A 13726-nucleotide genomic window follows, 5' to 3' on the forward strand; every position below is an offset into this window, starting at 1 on the left:
TCGCAATGGGCGTCGCCATGGACGCGGGCATAACGGAGTTCACTGCGTGGTTATCACTTCCGCAGCAGGGGGCTTCAAGCCCACCCTACCTAGACTACGCATCCAAATTAGCGCTGCTACGGGTGGTGGGAGGCATGCTATCCCAGTGTTACCGCTGCTTTCCTCCCTCTTCCGTTCCAAGCTCGGTTTGCTCCCTCTGCCTTTTCCCTTATATGGTCGTGGAACATTACCTTGCTATTTCTAAAGCTTTTAGGCACCAAAAAATGACGTTTCTGCGTATCGCCACGGGAGAGCGGTTCGGGGAAAATGGCATCGGGGCTTTTGGCGCGCGGGCTTATGGCGCGGGGCCACTGTTCACGGGGCATTTGAGACACAGGGCTAACGTCGTGGAGCTTTTGCGGCGGGGCTTCTGCACGTGGGGAAATCGTAATACACCCGTCCAAGGGCTTCGAAATCGTGCGCTTGAGATGCATTGCTTTGCGATGCGCCTGAACGCTTTCGAGTGGCTTCGATCTGTCTCCTACGGGTTACGCCGCTGCTCATGCCTGGCGCAGCATAATGTTACAGTTGGGGGTGGATTTACGCTGCTTGTCTTCCTCCCCTTTTGTGGGCGCTCTACTGGCGCGGGCGCCCGCCTCTCGGTACTGCCGAGTTTATAAGCTCGCTCTATGGAACGCCTCCAGCTATGGATCACATCCTGTCATGGAACGCTGCCAAAGAGTCGTTTTGCTGCCCGAGACTGGGGTGACGCTAAGGCCGACGCCGGCCTCTTCGCTCCATGGTCCACTTAATTCTGTCGCATCAATGCGAAAAAAAAAGTAACCAACAGTGACGTTGAAGGTAAAGTTTATGATATGTAACCGCTGCTCGACCTTTGCCAGATTCGGTGGAACGGGCTTCCTCTCTCTAGCGATTAGCATAATTGTAGGCGACGGGACCTCGGCTTCGTGAAGCCACGGCATCGGCGGTAAAGGGGTGTATACAAGGGAGGCCCATGGCGAGGTCACCGACTCGTTAGCTGTTTAACGGCGCTCGTGACGTCATTGCAGGATGCCTTGCAGTTGTAAGCGCGTTTAACACTAATAAGAAAGAGACGCTTCGCAAACATGTCAGAAGATATTATGATCTCTTTTTTTATGTTGGCTACATATACAAGCGGCCCGCGTCCTGCTTGCCTCGAGCACTGCCGGGAAACTGTTCCTATTGTGACTGGCCTTTTCACAAAAGGCCAGTCGCGTTGGGAAGCGCGTCATTTAGGCTGCGTGAAACGCCATGCCAATGTAGCCGTGCTATAGCTGAAAAGACAGAGCCTTAAGGCTGGCTTGCTGTATTTTTTTGGATTGTGGCGGCCGAATCTGTCTTTCATGAAGCTTATTATTTGTGACAAGATGTGTACTGTTTTTATTACTGTGTTTCCGACCTTGCTCAGGCTGTTTCGGATGAACGTATAAATCGGTTATGCAAGTTCTTTCGGGTAGCCTTGTATACTAATGAGAATTAAAAATGCATCCCGCATCTTTTTTATTGCTGTAAAGAAGCTTATGTCTTCCTAATAAACGGTGCACTGGCAAGGGGCAGGGGTGCGAAGGGGCCGCATACCCTCCCCACGTGAAAGTTTTGTCCATGGAGGGACGAGCTACAGTAGGCGAGGGTATTGCCTCCACCTGTGATGAAGTAACTACTGACGATCACTTTTTATGGCTTGCGATATCCTATTGCTTGTATTCACTGGCGAGGCACGCATGCAGGGAACCATGTGAGTGCGCCGTCACTGGTTACGTCGGTCTCCTCGAGATGGCGGTACTTGTCCGTCCGTCCGTCCGTCCGTCCGTCTGTCTGTCCGCCCGTCCGTCTGTCTGTCTGTCTGTCTGTGACTCGATTCAGCCACCCGGCCAAAGGGAAACTGAAGCTGCGCAATCGTTTTATATACCCACAGCTAAATCTAAACGTTTAAGTCCGGCGGCAATGTTCATACTTGTCGACATTGTTGAACAAGAACAAAACATTACGCACATTGTTGAACAAGAACAAAACATTACGCAAATATGAGGCAGCAAATCAATGCATAAGTGATATTAGCAGTGTTCCTTTATAAAGAAATTCATGGGTGCTTGATTTTTGCGGTAGAAAATTAAATACTGCATCCAATGAATTCACTCCGTCGCCTGCTGTCGCCCGCGCCAATATAGCTTCTGGCGGCATTTTAAGAAATTAACTGGCAACAGTTACGAAAGGTTCCAATAGATGGGTTCCACGTTCCGCTTGGAACGCATGTAGGGCAACGGTGTTGTATAAAAGTTGGAGTAAGGTGTCTCAAATCACGCGCGTCTCCGCCGTACGGCAGCGCTGGCATCGAGGCACCCGTCCTGGAGCAGGGGAACGCGGTAAATTTAAATTGACTTGAGCAAACCTCTAGAGTGTTTACCTTGCGAGGAGCGTGACCGAAGAGGATGAGAGGTGAGTGGGAATGCGAAGGGAGGCATTTAATTGGCAAATGTACGTCGACGAAAAACCATCGTCTTTTGTCGACATTTGCAACGAAAGCAGCTGATACGCGGCCAATTTTTTTTCCCTCTCACGATGAGGAATTCCCAAGACACCAGTGTAGGCTACGCCACATGACTGTGATGTTGTGCCACTCTCAAGGGTGCAAACAGCTCATGGGCCCGCCGCAGCCGTTCTTTCATGCTCCTATAGCCATCGGCCGAACGGTAGCGTCACGCTACACGCGGCGCCTTACAGGTGGCAACACTGCCGTGGGCTTTCCGCATAAACGAAGGAAGAGGCACTGCAGACATTTGCCACGTCATCACGCAATCATTTGTCATCACGCAATCGACTATACATAGTTCAATTGTACTATTCACGAACGGCGTATATTGCGTTCGCCGATGCTGCTGCCATTGAGACTGAACATTTGTGCCAGATCGGTGGGCGCAACGACCCCTTGCACGTAAGGGGCCTTACTGGCACTGAGCATGGAGCGACACATTTTAGAGCGAAAGCTATATGACTGCAGGCAGTACTGCACCAGAAAACGGCTCGTAGCGTCCATTTGTCCTCGAAGCTCAGTCAAGGTCAAGCCAGCGCTTCGTGCGTTTGCGCGGAGTTAGAGCGTCTAATCGTTCGTTCGTCCCAAGGGGAGAGGTTTGGAAAGGGGAAAAGAGGGCAAGAGCAGGGGCGCATGCTGTCGGAAAATAATACAAGGGGGTGCTGGACGCATTAAAGTAAGTTTACTGCCAGTTCGACTGCGGTGGGCGAAAACCAGGCTTTCGCTCGACAAACTTGATTTAGCCGTGTTCAATCGCGGCAGCATTTTTGCAACTCCTTCTACTGATAACGCAAAAAATGTGTGCAAAGTTTTCGAAGTGGTTATCATAAAAGTCCTCTCGTTTTCTGTAAGAAACAGCCTCATTCCCGAAGCAGCGTTTTGAGGGGCTGTAATTTATTCGGGAATCTCTGGTTCTGTATATCCTTGTGCTTCGATGTGCTCACTGAGCGTGCGTGTTGCGTATTGACCCATTCCACACGCCTCCCTGTTCATGGCCGACTCGCGGGTGGCCACGTCCGTAACGTGCTACGGCGCAAGGCGTCGTGCAACGGATTAATTGCCGGTGTGCGGACACGGCCGGCAGCAACGGGCATTCCATTCCGATCGCGGCGCGTACTTGTGGAGGCACACCACTCGCGAACTCGCGAACGAGCAACTCAGTTCTGCGATGGTCGTGTATACGTGCCCGGGCAGATACAAAACCGGACGCCGGAATGGACGCCAGAATGGACGGCGTCCATTTCGCCGTGATTAACGGCGTTGCTCGAGGAATGCGCTTGGCGAGCTGGGTATTCGCTAATGCGGGTACCCTGTGCGCTATTCAGCTGTGTTAATTAGCGCTAAACCAGCGGCCGAGTGAAAGTCGAGTTAACGTCAGTATACGCTCACTTTCGCAATGCTCCTAAAGAGTGCTGAAAATGCTGTGGCTTTTTGCGCTAATATAGGCTAGTCCTTGCGTATATTAACGGCCTTCACAGCTTCAAAGCCCTTTAATCATACTGTGAACTTGTCCATTGGTACATCCCGTACTTCTGTAATTTGTGTTGAAAATTATGAATGGCATTTTCTGTTCAACAGCTTTGTGGCCAGGAACGGCAATTATGCGAGCGCGTTTCGTTTTGCGTGCTTTGCCGGAGCGTTGCTGTTTTTGCTTTCTTGTGCTGCCGCAACTGAGATACGCAGCTGTTCATTTCATCTGACGACTGAGAAGGGTGCCGATGAGTGAGTTTGCTCGGGGGAAAGGGTGACTCGTTGCGTAAAGCACCTAAAATTTGGACATCTCTTCAGGTGTACCATTACCTTGCGGCATTGAAGTCTACAACACGAAAGTCGCGTTCTGAAGTCTTGTTACCGACATACACGTTTTCTTTTTTCAAGACAAGTCTTCCTTGGGCTACTAAACCCCGAAAATTTTGGTTTGTCCGTCCGTCTGTCTGTCTGTCCGTCTGTCTGTCTGTCTGTGTCTCTGTCTGTCGGTCTGTCTGTCGGTTCAATTACCCGGCTCAAAGTTATAAGAATTCTGAAATGAGAAGTTTATGTAGGCAAAACCTTTCCAAGCCACTAAATCTAGTACCACATTTCGTACTTGTGCACATTGTTGAGCAGAATGAAAACATTGGGCATATTTGAGCGAAACATCAATGGATAACTGGTACTAGCAGTCATCTTCTAATTGGAAATAGATGTGAGCCTAATTTTTTGCGATAGATAAAAAATACGCATTGAAAATGTTGGCTCAAAAAATACAAAGAGGACTCGCGCCCGCTCCCAGACCTCTTGGCGGCATTCTAAGAAGTCCAACAGTAACGAAAGGTTGGAATAGATAGCGCGCGAGCGGTGAAACGCTGGAAAATTGAATTGGCTTGGGCAAACCTCCTCCGTGGGAGAAGGGAGACGGGTTGGGAAGAGCGTGCAATGGCGAGGAAGGGTCTTAAGAGAGCCATTTACGATGGCGGCCTGGCGGCAGAAGACTGTCTTTCGACGTTTCGATCCAATTCCTACGATTAATCTCCACGGTGTGAAAAACCACATCGCACCCTGGACAGTCACACATACTCTCTCTCTCTCTCTCTCTCTCTCTCTCTCTCTCTCTCTCTCTCTCTCTCTCTCTCTCTCTCTCTCTCTCTCTCTCTCTCTCTCTCTCTCTCTCTCTCAATGGAGCCCGTAAATATCAGGCTGCTCGTCTTGTCCCTCTGTCACTTTCCTCGCTGCTGTCCTGGCTGTGCCGGCATACAGCTGTGAGCGGCGCGCCCGTGGTGACGCTCCAGTGGTGCTGCGCATGCGCCCTACTGCAGGCCCACGGGGCCCGTGCCGACGCGGAGGCAATTAAGCGCCACTCCATTAATTACGTTCGGTGGGCGGGCCCCCGCGAGGGTGTTGGGATCCCGGCGGCGGCGTCGTGCACCCGAAATTGGCCGATGCAGAGAGGGGGAAGAGCGGTGATCTATGGTCCTCCGCTGCCGGACGTTCGTCCGTGGATTGTCCGGCCGCCACCCGACACCACGGTCTGAGCACGTCTACGCTGCTCTCGTGAACGCTCCGGCATTTATATTTGCCAGGCTCGGATCGAGCCAGATCCCTGTTTAGTTCGGTTCACGAAGGGGAGAACTTTCATCTGTCCGTGCTTTACTAAAAGATGTCAATGGTTAATTCTCTAAAACTTTGCCCTTATAATTAGCATATTACCGTGGCATGTGATTTGTGGGATGTCGCGCGAATTTGTCGGACCAAACTTGAGTACCAACTGCCCCAGATACGTTGGGTGAATATGGTGAAAACATGATAATACTGAGCTGCCGTGTGGAGCCTAAGACAATGCGGATAAGTTCGTCTTCTGGAAACGGGAAAGTCCGTCTTCAGCCTGATTATCGAGACATCGGGATACCGTCGAGGAATGGACCAAGTTGCGTGTAATCGCTGCTTCCGTCAACGGGCGAGTTTGGTACTCCATTGATTTGATGCTTACAGCGCGAACAAAAGCACGACGGAAGAAGAGAGTGGCGACGCGGACAGACTCTTGCCCGTGTCGCCACTGTCTTCGTCCTTCGACCTGTTCCCGCTGTAAGCATTAGTTCGCTTCTAGTTGGACATTGGCTACAAGTTTCTGTTCAAAGCACCCTTCCCTCTTCGCGGTGTGTGCGTTTTCTGCTGTAAAATCCGCCTTAAATTTTTGTCTCAGGCGGTGTTCATTTATTACAAGAATACTTCAAAAAGTGCAAGGAGCGTCTTTCGCCGCTATAAAAAGGAAAAGGCGAGAAAGCAGCGAAGGCTGCTGTTGTGACAATTCGGAAGCAGGGATCCGATATTCGGCTGCTCTTCACGCACAAAAAGCATTCTTTTTTTTTTCATCTAACCGGTCAGCTAATTAGCGAGGATGGCGGTGGGGAGATTAACTGTAGTATCTGGCTGAGCATCTGGGTATAACGGATGCATTGTTAAAGCGCCGCTTGTTCCGGACATAAACCGTTGCTTTTCTTCAAAATTGGCCAAAGCCAGTGCGGGATGCGAGTTATATGCGTATTTTAATGAGGTATACTAATGGCTGATCAGGGCCTTTTGTGTCAAGTAAAAGGTCCCACCTTTACTCAGGGAAGAATGCAAGCAAGAAAACGGAAAACACAGTCGGCACCAATACTAAGTGGAACAAGCTTGAAATTGCAGTCGGCTTTCCCCTACTACTTAATATTTGAGGCACAACGTGCTATCGTTGATACACGATTAGAACACGTGTGTGTGTCCGAAATTTGTCTGTTTGCCATAGCTGGCTTTATATCCGTAATAGCGCTTCGGAACGTTAGATCACTGCTTGGATGTTCTAAGCGCAGAGCCTACGAAATTCGACGATTAAGTGGAGCGTCCCTTGTGGCTCGTAAGTCGTCTGTCCAGGGGGCTTTGTCCTAGTAACTAAGGCAGTACACCAGGCTACACGGGAACAAGTGTCTCCGTGATATCAACCTATACAGCACTAGTATTAATAGTTCTGAATCGGGCTGCTGGCGCCAACTCTCGCAAGGTGTGGCTAGTAGCCTTGTAACTTTCGCTTACGAACATACCCGGTGTTGTCGCCAGTATTGCTCCGTTCTGCCTGCTTGCTGTTTGTGATTTCGAGGTGTTTGAGTGTGCCCTTGCACGTTGGCCGAATCAATCGGTAATCCGCCGCCGAGTGGGCGGTGGAATCCACAGAAGTTTTCCGAAGTAACCGCCGGCTTGGTTGTCCCCATCGGCGCAATAATCGCCGCGAGCGAAAGTGGCGGCGACCGGCGCGACAGCTGTCTGTCGCGACCGCACCCGCGATTTCTCTTCTTTTCCCGCCAAAGCGCCGAGCGACGCCGTGACGAATCCCGGAAAAACCTGTCGCGGCGGCCTCGTTAGGCTTAACGCGGTGCTCACGTGCCGCCCGCCCTGAGGTGCCCAGCGGCTGCTGCGGCGGCCTGGTGGCGGTCGCGGCTGTTCGTGGGCGGGTGACGAGCTGCCGCGCATCACGAACCGACTCACTTGCGGGATCGGTTCGGCCGGCGCGCGACCTTGACGCGTGACGGCAACCGCGGTGGCATCGGCGGTGGCCAGGAGTGACACCGCGGCGGCTACAGACGCTGCACGGGTCAGAGTTCGCGAGGGGCGCGCGCGCCGACTGTCCCTTGGGCCCGCTGCCGCAGTGGTGCGTCCGTCCTTGCAAGTTCGCCGCCGTGGACGAGGCGCGGTCCGGCCTGTCGGAAGGAGGCCGCTGAACCCTTGCTCGCTGGTCGCCGATCTCCTCCAGCGGAATTAAGCCCTCTCCGCGCCTTGTCAATCAAAGAGCGGTCTCCTTTGCTGCCGGCCCCGGAGCGTTGTTGTCGCACGCTATTGCCTGACTCATCGTGGCACGCGCAAGCCGCCGCTGGTGGCGGCCGGGGCATGATTTGCGCGGTCAGTCAGCGAACCCCCCCATATTTCTCTTCGAAGCGCCCCTACGTGGCGCACGCCCAGCGCTCGGCTGCAGCATCCCGATGGCGGCCGCTCGCGGTGGGGTTTCGGATTATCCGGTTGATCCGACGCGCAACGCCGGGCACCCCTCGGAGAGAAGGGACAGTCCAGCGAGTGGTGCCGGCTGAACCGATTAACGGCGTTCCGCGCTGCTGCAAGGGCGAAGCGATTCGTGGACATCGGCTTTGGCTCGTTTACGCCTCGTTTCCCGGCTTCGAGAGCCGCGCCCGGGTGCCCGTTTCTCTTAGCCCATAACCCCGCGCTCTGTCCGACTGCGTCTCGTCGGTCCTTCGGCGGGCGCCAGCCCCTCGTTGACCGCTGGCTTTAATCTCGCGTATACGCTCGCCGGCACCGACGTCCTGTCGTTTCGCTTGCGTGTAATGGATCCGCGCTTAAGGTGTCTCCCAACGCCCGGGATTCCTTGTGTGTGTCACTTCTGACATCAACAAATTTCATCTTACCTACGTCGCTCCTGAAATTATGAAGCTTAAAGGTGGAGGCGTCGTTGCATCACCGTGTCGCACAGCGGTCGGGATCTCCCGCCGCGGTGGCTCAGTGGCCAAGGACTCGGGTACGTACCCGGTCGCGGTGGCTGCTTTTCTGATGGAAGCGAAAATTGAAAACGGCCGTGTATCGAGATTTTGGCGCAAGTTAAAGACCCCAAGTGGTCCGAATTAATCACCAGCCCCCCACTTATATTATAGTTTATCACGCACGATTTATTGCGCACTTGTTATCGGACCCGACCGCGCTGGTCTGGCAAGAGAATAAGCCGAACTCGAGGTTGCCTTGATTTCGCGACTTCGACCCAGTGCGGAGGACGCGAACGGCTGGGTTGCGAACCTGTTCCCACGCTCCTGTCAACGCCTCGGTGATCGGATTCTTACCAAATGCGAGTAAACCAGATGTTGGTGAAGCAGAATGGTAAGCTTAGATAGTTGGTTAGGAATCGTCTTGGTGAAACCGCGTTTTACTAGGCGGAGGACGACGGGAAGCGCATACAGGCACTGAACGCTTAAGTTTTCAGGAAAGCAAACGTTGTATTGGTACTGGTTGGAGGCGAAAAGAAAAAAAGCCTGTATGTACGAGATTTCGGCGCACGTTAAAGATGCCCAGGTGGTCAAAATTAATCCGGAGCCCTCCACTACGGTGCGCCTCATCGCCTGCGTTGCGTCGGCGCGTTAAACCCAACAACCAATCAAATCAAATGTTTTGCTACTCGTTAGCGAATGCCTCTTGCCACCTTATATTTGTACTGTCCCTTAAAAGATGGGCAATGTGGGGCAAAAAAATATTGATTTTCTTTCAGCTGTGGTATTAGGTCTGTTTCTGAAAGCAAGGTTATCCACTCCTCTGCAAAGTAGTTTCTTCGGTACTTACGCACAAACGGATGCGTTGTTTTTATTAGTAACATTGCTGAAAGTCGGTGGGTGTGGGTTTCTAAAAGCTCGTTTGTGAGAATACCGAAATGGCACCCTTTCGATTGCCTTTTGAACCCTAAGAATTAAAAAGTCGCACGGTTGTAGAACCGTGTAGAACCAAAATGCAATTTTCTATGAAATACATTGTTCACAGAGATTGCCGTGCGACGTGAAGCTTTATTACGCAGCAGTAAAGTGCGCGAAATAACGGCCGCACAAGTTACACCCTCTTCCTTGGGTCTTTCAAGGACAGCCTCGTAAATAGTGTGTTGTTGTTGTCGGGACTGCGAAATATTTGATTGCTGTCCAAAAAGAAAAAACACTACGAGAATGCTTTGGTTTTCAGGGGTCCTGATTCTCGCTTTCTTTATGCACCAGAGTTTTCACCTTTGTGCGCTAGTTTTCACCTATACTCAGGCGACAGGTAGAACTGGGACATTGTGGTACTGAATGTCAAGACACACATCGTACCGATTGGCCGTGTTCCCGATCGGTATGTTGTTTGGGGCCATCGTTATGGCGTCCCTGACAGACAAATACATTCCCCAATCCGGTCATGTACAGCTACTGTTACCGCTTGCTCTATACGAGTGAATGTAAGCTATGTACGAGCAGGACAGACCTACGCCATATTATCTGGGAATGGCCCCAGAGGAAAAATCCCTTAGGTGCTTCTTTATTAATTAAGACCGAGATGGAGTGGGAGACCGTCCCACGCGTCTCCGACCCGGACGTCCAGATCTGGGTCAATCAATGTTGCTTCTCTCTCTAAAAAATTAGTGGGACAGCTTAGGAGGGCCCAGGAAACACACGAAAAAACTGGAAGTGATGTCAACCTTCCTAGCAATGAATGAAAGAACCCTTCAGATTAAGTATCGAAATGTCCGAGTGAAAGTGGCCCTCAAGGGAGTTTTAAAGGCGCCTACTTCCGGGTGTGTGCACAGAATTAAGCTTCGTTCACCAGCTCTGCAGCGCTATCCGTTTGTTGCTATTTTTTCTTGGTAATTAAATGGACCTTACGTGCGCGGTACAACTGCCTGCAAAAAACTGGTTCAATTTTAAACCTGTAGACGACAGTATGAAGTGGGGGCGGTTGCGGGGATAGTGCAGTCATCTCGAGGCAGCTTGCGTGAAACGTTTATTTTGGGCTGTTTAGTTTTAAGGCGAAAGTCTTAGATATCAATATCTCATGGAACGCGTTATGCGGCACTCAGAAAATTGGCCGTATATAATATTCAGGAGTGCGAGCCGGGAAAGGAAAAAAAAAAAAAAACTGGTTGATTCCTCTGTCACAGGAATCGGTAAAACACGAAAGTGAAATGTGCAGCGAAATCTGCAGCTGAGCATGATTTGCGGCTCTTTGGCTGTCTTGTGGGTGTGCTTGGCGAGCGGCGTCCTGCTGGCGGGTCGCTTCGGCAAAGGCGTACTGGGCTCATTTTCGTGACGGATGACGTCAGTGAAATCTTGGTGTATCTCGGCATAAAACACTTTCGTGTTAAAATGTAAAACCCGAAAACGAACAACCCTAAGTATAACGTACTCTTTAGTGCTAAAGGTTGCTTCTCCGCGAGAAGACCCTGTGTGCAGGGATGCACCCTTTACAGGCAGCTTGCTTCGTTGTACTGGCGTCACTTCCGTGACGGATATGACGTCAGCGGAATCTTCGTGAATCCCGGAATAAAACACTTTCGTGTTAAAAATTAAAGCAGTTCCACCCAACCTAAAAGCTATCAAGTTGAGAGCAGTGATTCTCCAAAGGGTCTGTGGGGTCCTCTCTTGGGCAGTTTCAGTATCAGCCTGACGTTGATACCGAAAGTGGTCAAGGGAGGGCGCTGCAGCCCCTCAAGAGGCTTATGAAGAGACACTGGATCAAGTTTTCATTAATTTGGTGTAATTAATGCATCAATATACGATTCTTCCTTATTGTTTGTTATCACAGTTACTTGATGTAGGAGTTGCGAAACTTCCCATAGGCCGCATGCATCAAAAAGTGGCCCCACGATTGGTCCACTGTTTTGGATCTTGTTTTACAGTGGCGTCATCTCTTGGTGACAAAACAAACTATACACCATGGGTCGCCGCTCGACGAGCTGGCCGAAAAATGGTATTTGGGTGCTTACGTAAATTTTTCGTGCCGAAGAAGCCCAAGGTATTCAATCACAAAAGTGTTTTATATGCATTCGAACGCAGAGAAGTAAAAAATTGCGTATGTGTGTTAAACAAGATGCGTTGTCGCCTGCGCAGTGTCGTCTGCTGCGCGTCATCTGCGGTCTTCCGGCGGCAAAAAAAGTTAAAAATTCGCTTCGAAGGCTTCACGCAAGCTTGAAAGGGTTATTTAGAGGCACTGATCAGCTACTGTATTAGTTTTGGCGTACATTGTGATGTAGGCCGAGCGATAACTGCAAATTTAGTACTTCAGGTAGGACCTATGTCGGGCCGGAGTGTTCGCACAAGCGCCAACCCGCCGAGGCAATTGCGCAGACGCAGAAACATTCTCCACAAGAAACCGCAGTTATGAAAGCAATGAATAACTTAAGGAAGTAAAAAAAAAAATATGCGCATTAAAAACAAAATTTCAGGTTAAATTGTCAGTTTGAATATTTAGTTTGTTTTTTGGATAGTGCGTGCGGTGGCCGCAGTGGCGCCACCGTTCGCACGATCCAAAGGAGGGGGGTCCAGGTGCGGGCCGTTTTTTGAGGCGGAGTTTCGCAACTGCCTACATTGAAGAGCTCTGTTTGTTATGGTGTACTTATTTGCGGTCTAGCAACGGAAACTTCCGTGGCTACGGCGAAGCGCAAAGATCATCCCCAACACTTTGGATGTGAGTACCGTGTGCCTCTGTGGCGCAGTGCGATTGACGTTGGCTACGTAACGCGAGGTACCCAGGTTGGATCGCGACCGCGGGAAGCGGTGATGTTTTCGAAGCCCCTGTTTGGGTGCGACGGCCCCTGACGTTCTCTGCACTTAAAGGAGCCATGAGGAGAAAATACAACGTCGTTTAATTTGAAATAACTAGGATTTAGTATCTCACTCAGCTCCATTAGAGCCACAACAGATGTTTTTTTAACGAAAAAAAGCAAGAAGTATTTAAAAACTTTCAAATTTAGCGCCACAGTGACGTGTTATGAGCAGGAATGACGTCATACAGGCCGACAATAAAACATAATTTTCAGTGCGTTAACTGCACGCTAGCATTCAAGTAATGCAGTCAAATGGAACGAGAGGACCCATTACAGCCTTCCAGTCATCTGTCGTCGCGACAAGTCAGTTAGGCGGCCGCCAATCGCACAAACAAGGTTCCGTGACGTCATAGAAAAGTTGCGGGAAATTGGCTACGGGGTCTCGACGGCTTCACACGTTTTCTTTAATACCTCCGTTATTTGTTCGAATATTGCGATGATATTGGTATCATTGTTATCGGGACAAAGCAGTCTTTCTAACAAACCCAACTTGTGTTTTGTCTTCTTGGCTCCTTTAAAAGCAGCGCCGGAGCAAGGTAGAACGCGGCCGCATGTGCAATACGAGCCGCCTTGGGAGGTCCGACGGGGGCGTACGAGATACTCCTGGCGATGGCAAGCGAGCGGAACGAGCTTCGGGGGGTGGTGTCCAGGGGGCTGGTCAAGTGGGGGCGGGCGCGGCCGCTAAGTTTAACAGAAAGTACGTACAACAGCAGATCAAGAAAAAGGTCCAACTAGGCATTCGACTTAACATTCTCCCTGAGTTTTGTAAGCATGCCCTGTATTTTTTGTTGCAGGGCATGGTGTGTGGGTATAGCCCAGGATCTTTCTTTCTCGTGGGGCAGCCAACTACGTAAAGCGCGTGGTTCCTCCGCGCAGCACTCTCCGCCGCCGTGGCTCAGTGGCTGCTTCTGAGCCCAAGGACGCGGGTTCGACTCTCTGTCGCGGCGGCCGTTTTACTGAAGGAGACGAAAAGCGCGAACGCCCGTGTCATTTCGGCGCGCGTTTGTAAAGGGCCCCGGGGAGTCAATGTTAATCCGCAACCTTACACTATGGCGTGCCTTGGCTCTCATGGCCCAGCGATTTTGCGTGCGTACCACTGCGTGTTAGTAGTAGCACGTCGTCCGGAATGCAGTTACAGCAGCAACCTCTGCTGAGAAGTCATCCCCGGCGATTTGTTCATGGCAGCCGAAATGTTACTAATTCGTTTATGCGTTAAAGGAGACACACTGGCGACGTAGCCGCCGTGCGCACCCACCGCGGCCGTTGCTCGGCGTTGACGAACCGGTGGGATAGAGAGGAGGGCTGGGAGGAGGGGGTTATCGGGCGAGTTC

General features: G+C 51.2%; 1 protein-coding gene across 1 annotated transcript in view; it reads left to right on the top strand.

Annotated features, from left to right (window-relative positions):
* Positions 1–13726, top strand: part of LOC144169046 (mannose-P-dolichol utilization defect 1 protein-like) — a 67366-nt gene that overhangs the window by 39231 nt on the left and 14409 nt on the right. The gene's annotated exons all lie outside the window — the stretch shown is intronic.

The sequence above is a fragment of the Haemaphysalis longicornis genome, unplaced genomic scaffold (assembly GCF_048455015.1).
Source record: "Haemaphysalis longicornis isolate Haplotype H1 unplaced genomic scaffold, Haemaphysalis longicornis Haplotype H1 scaffold_2, whole genome shotgun sequence".
NCBI lineage: Eukaryota > Metazoa > Arthropoda > Arachnida > Ixodida > Ixodidae > Haemaphysalis > Haemaphysalis longicornis.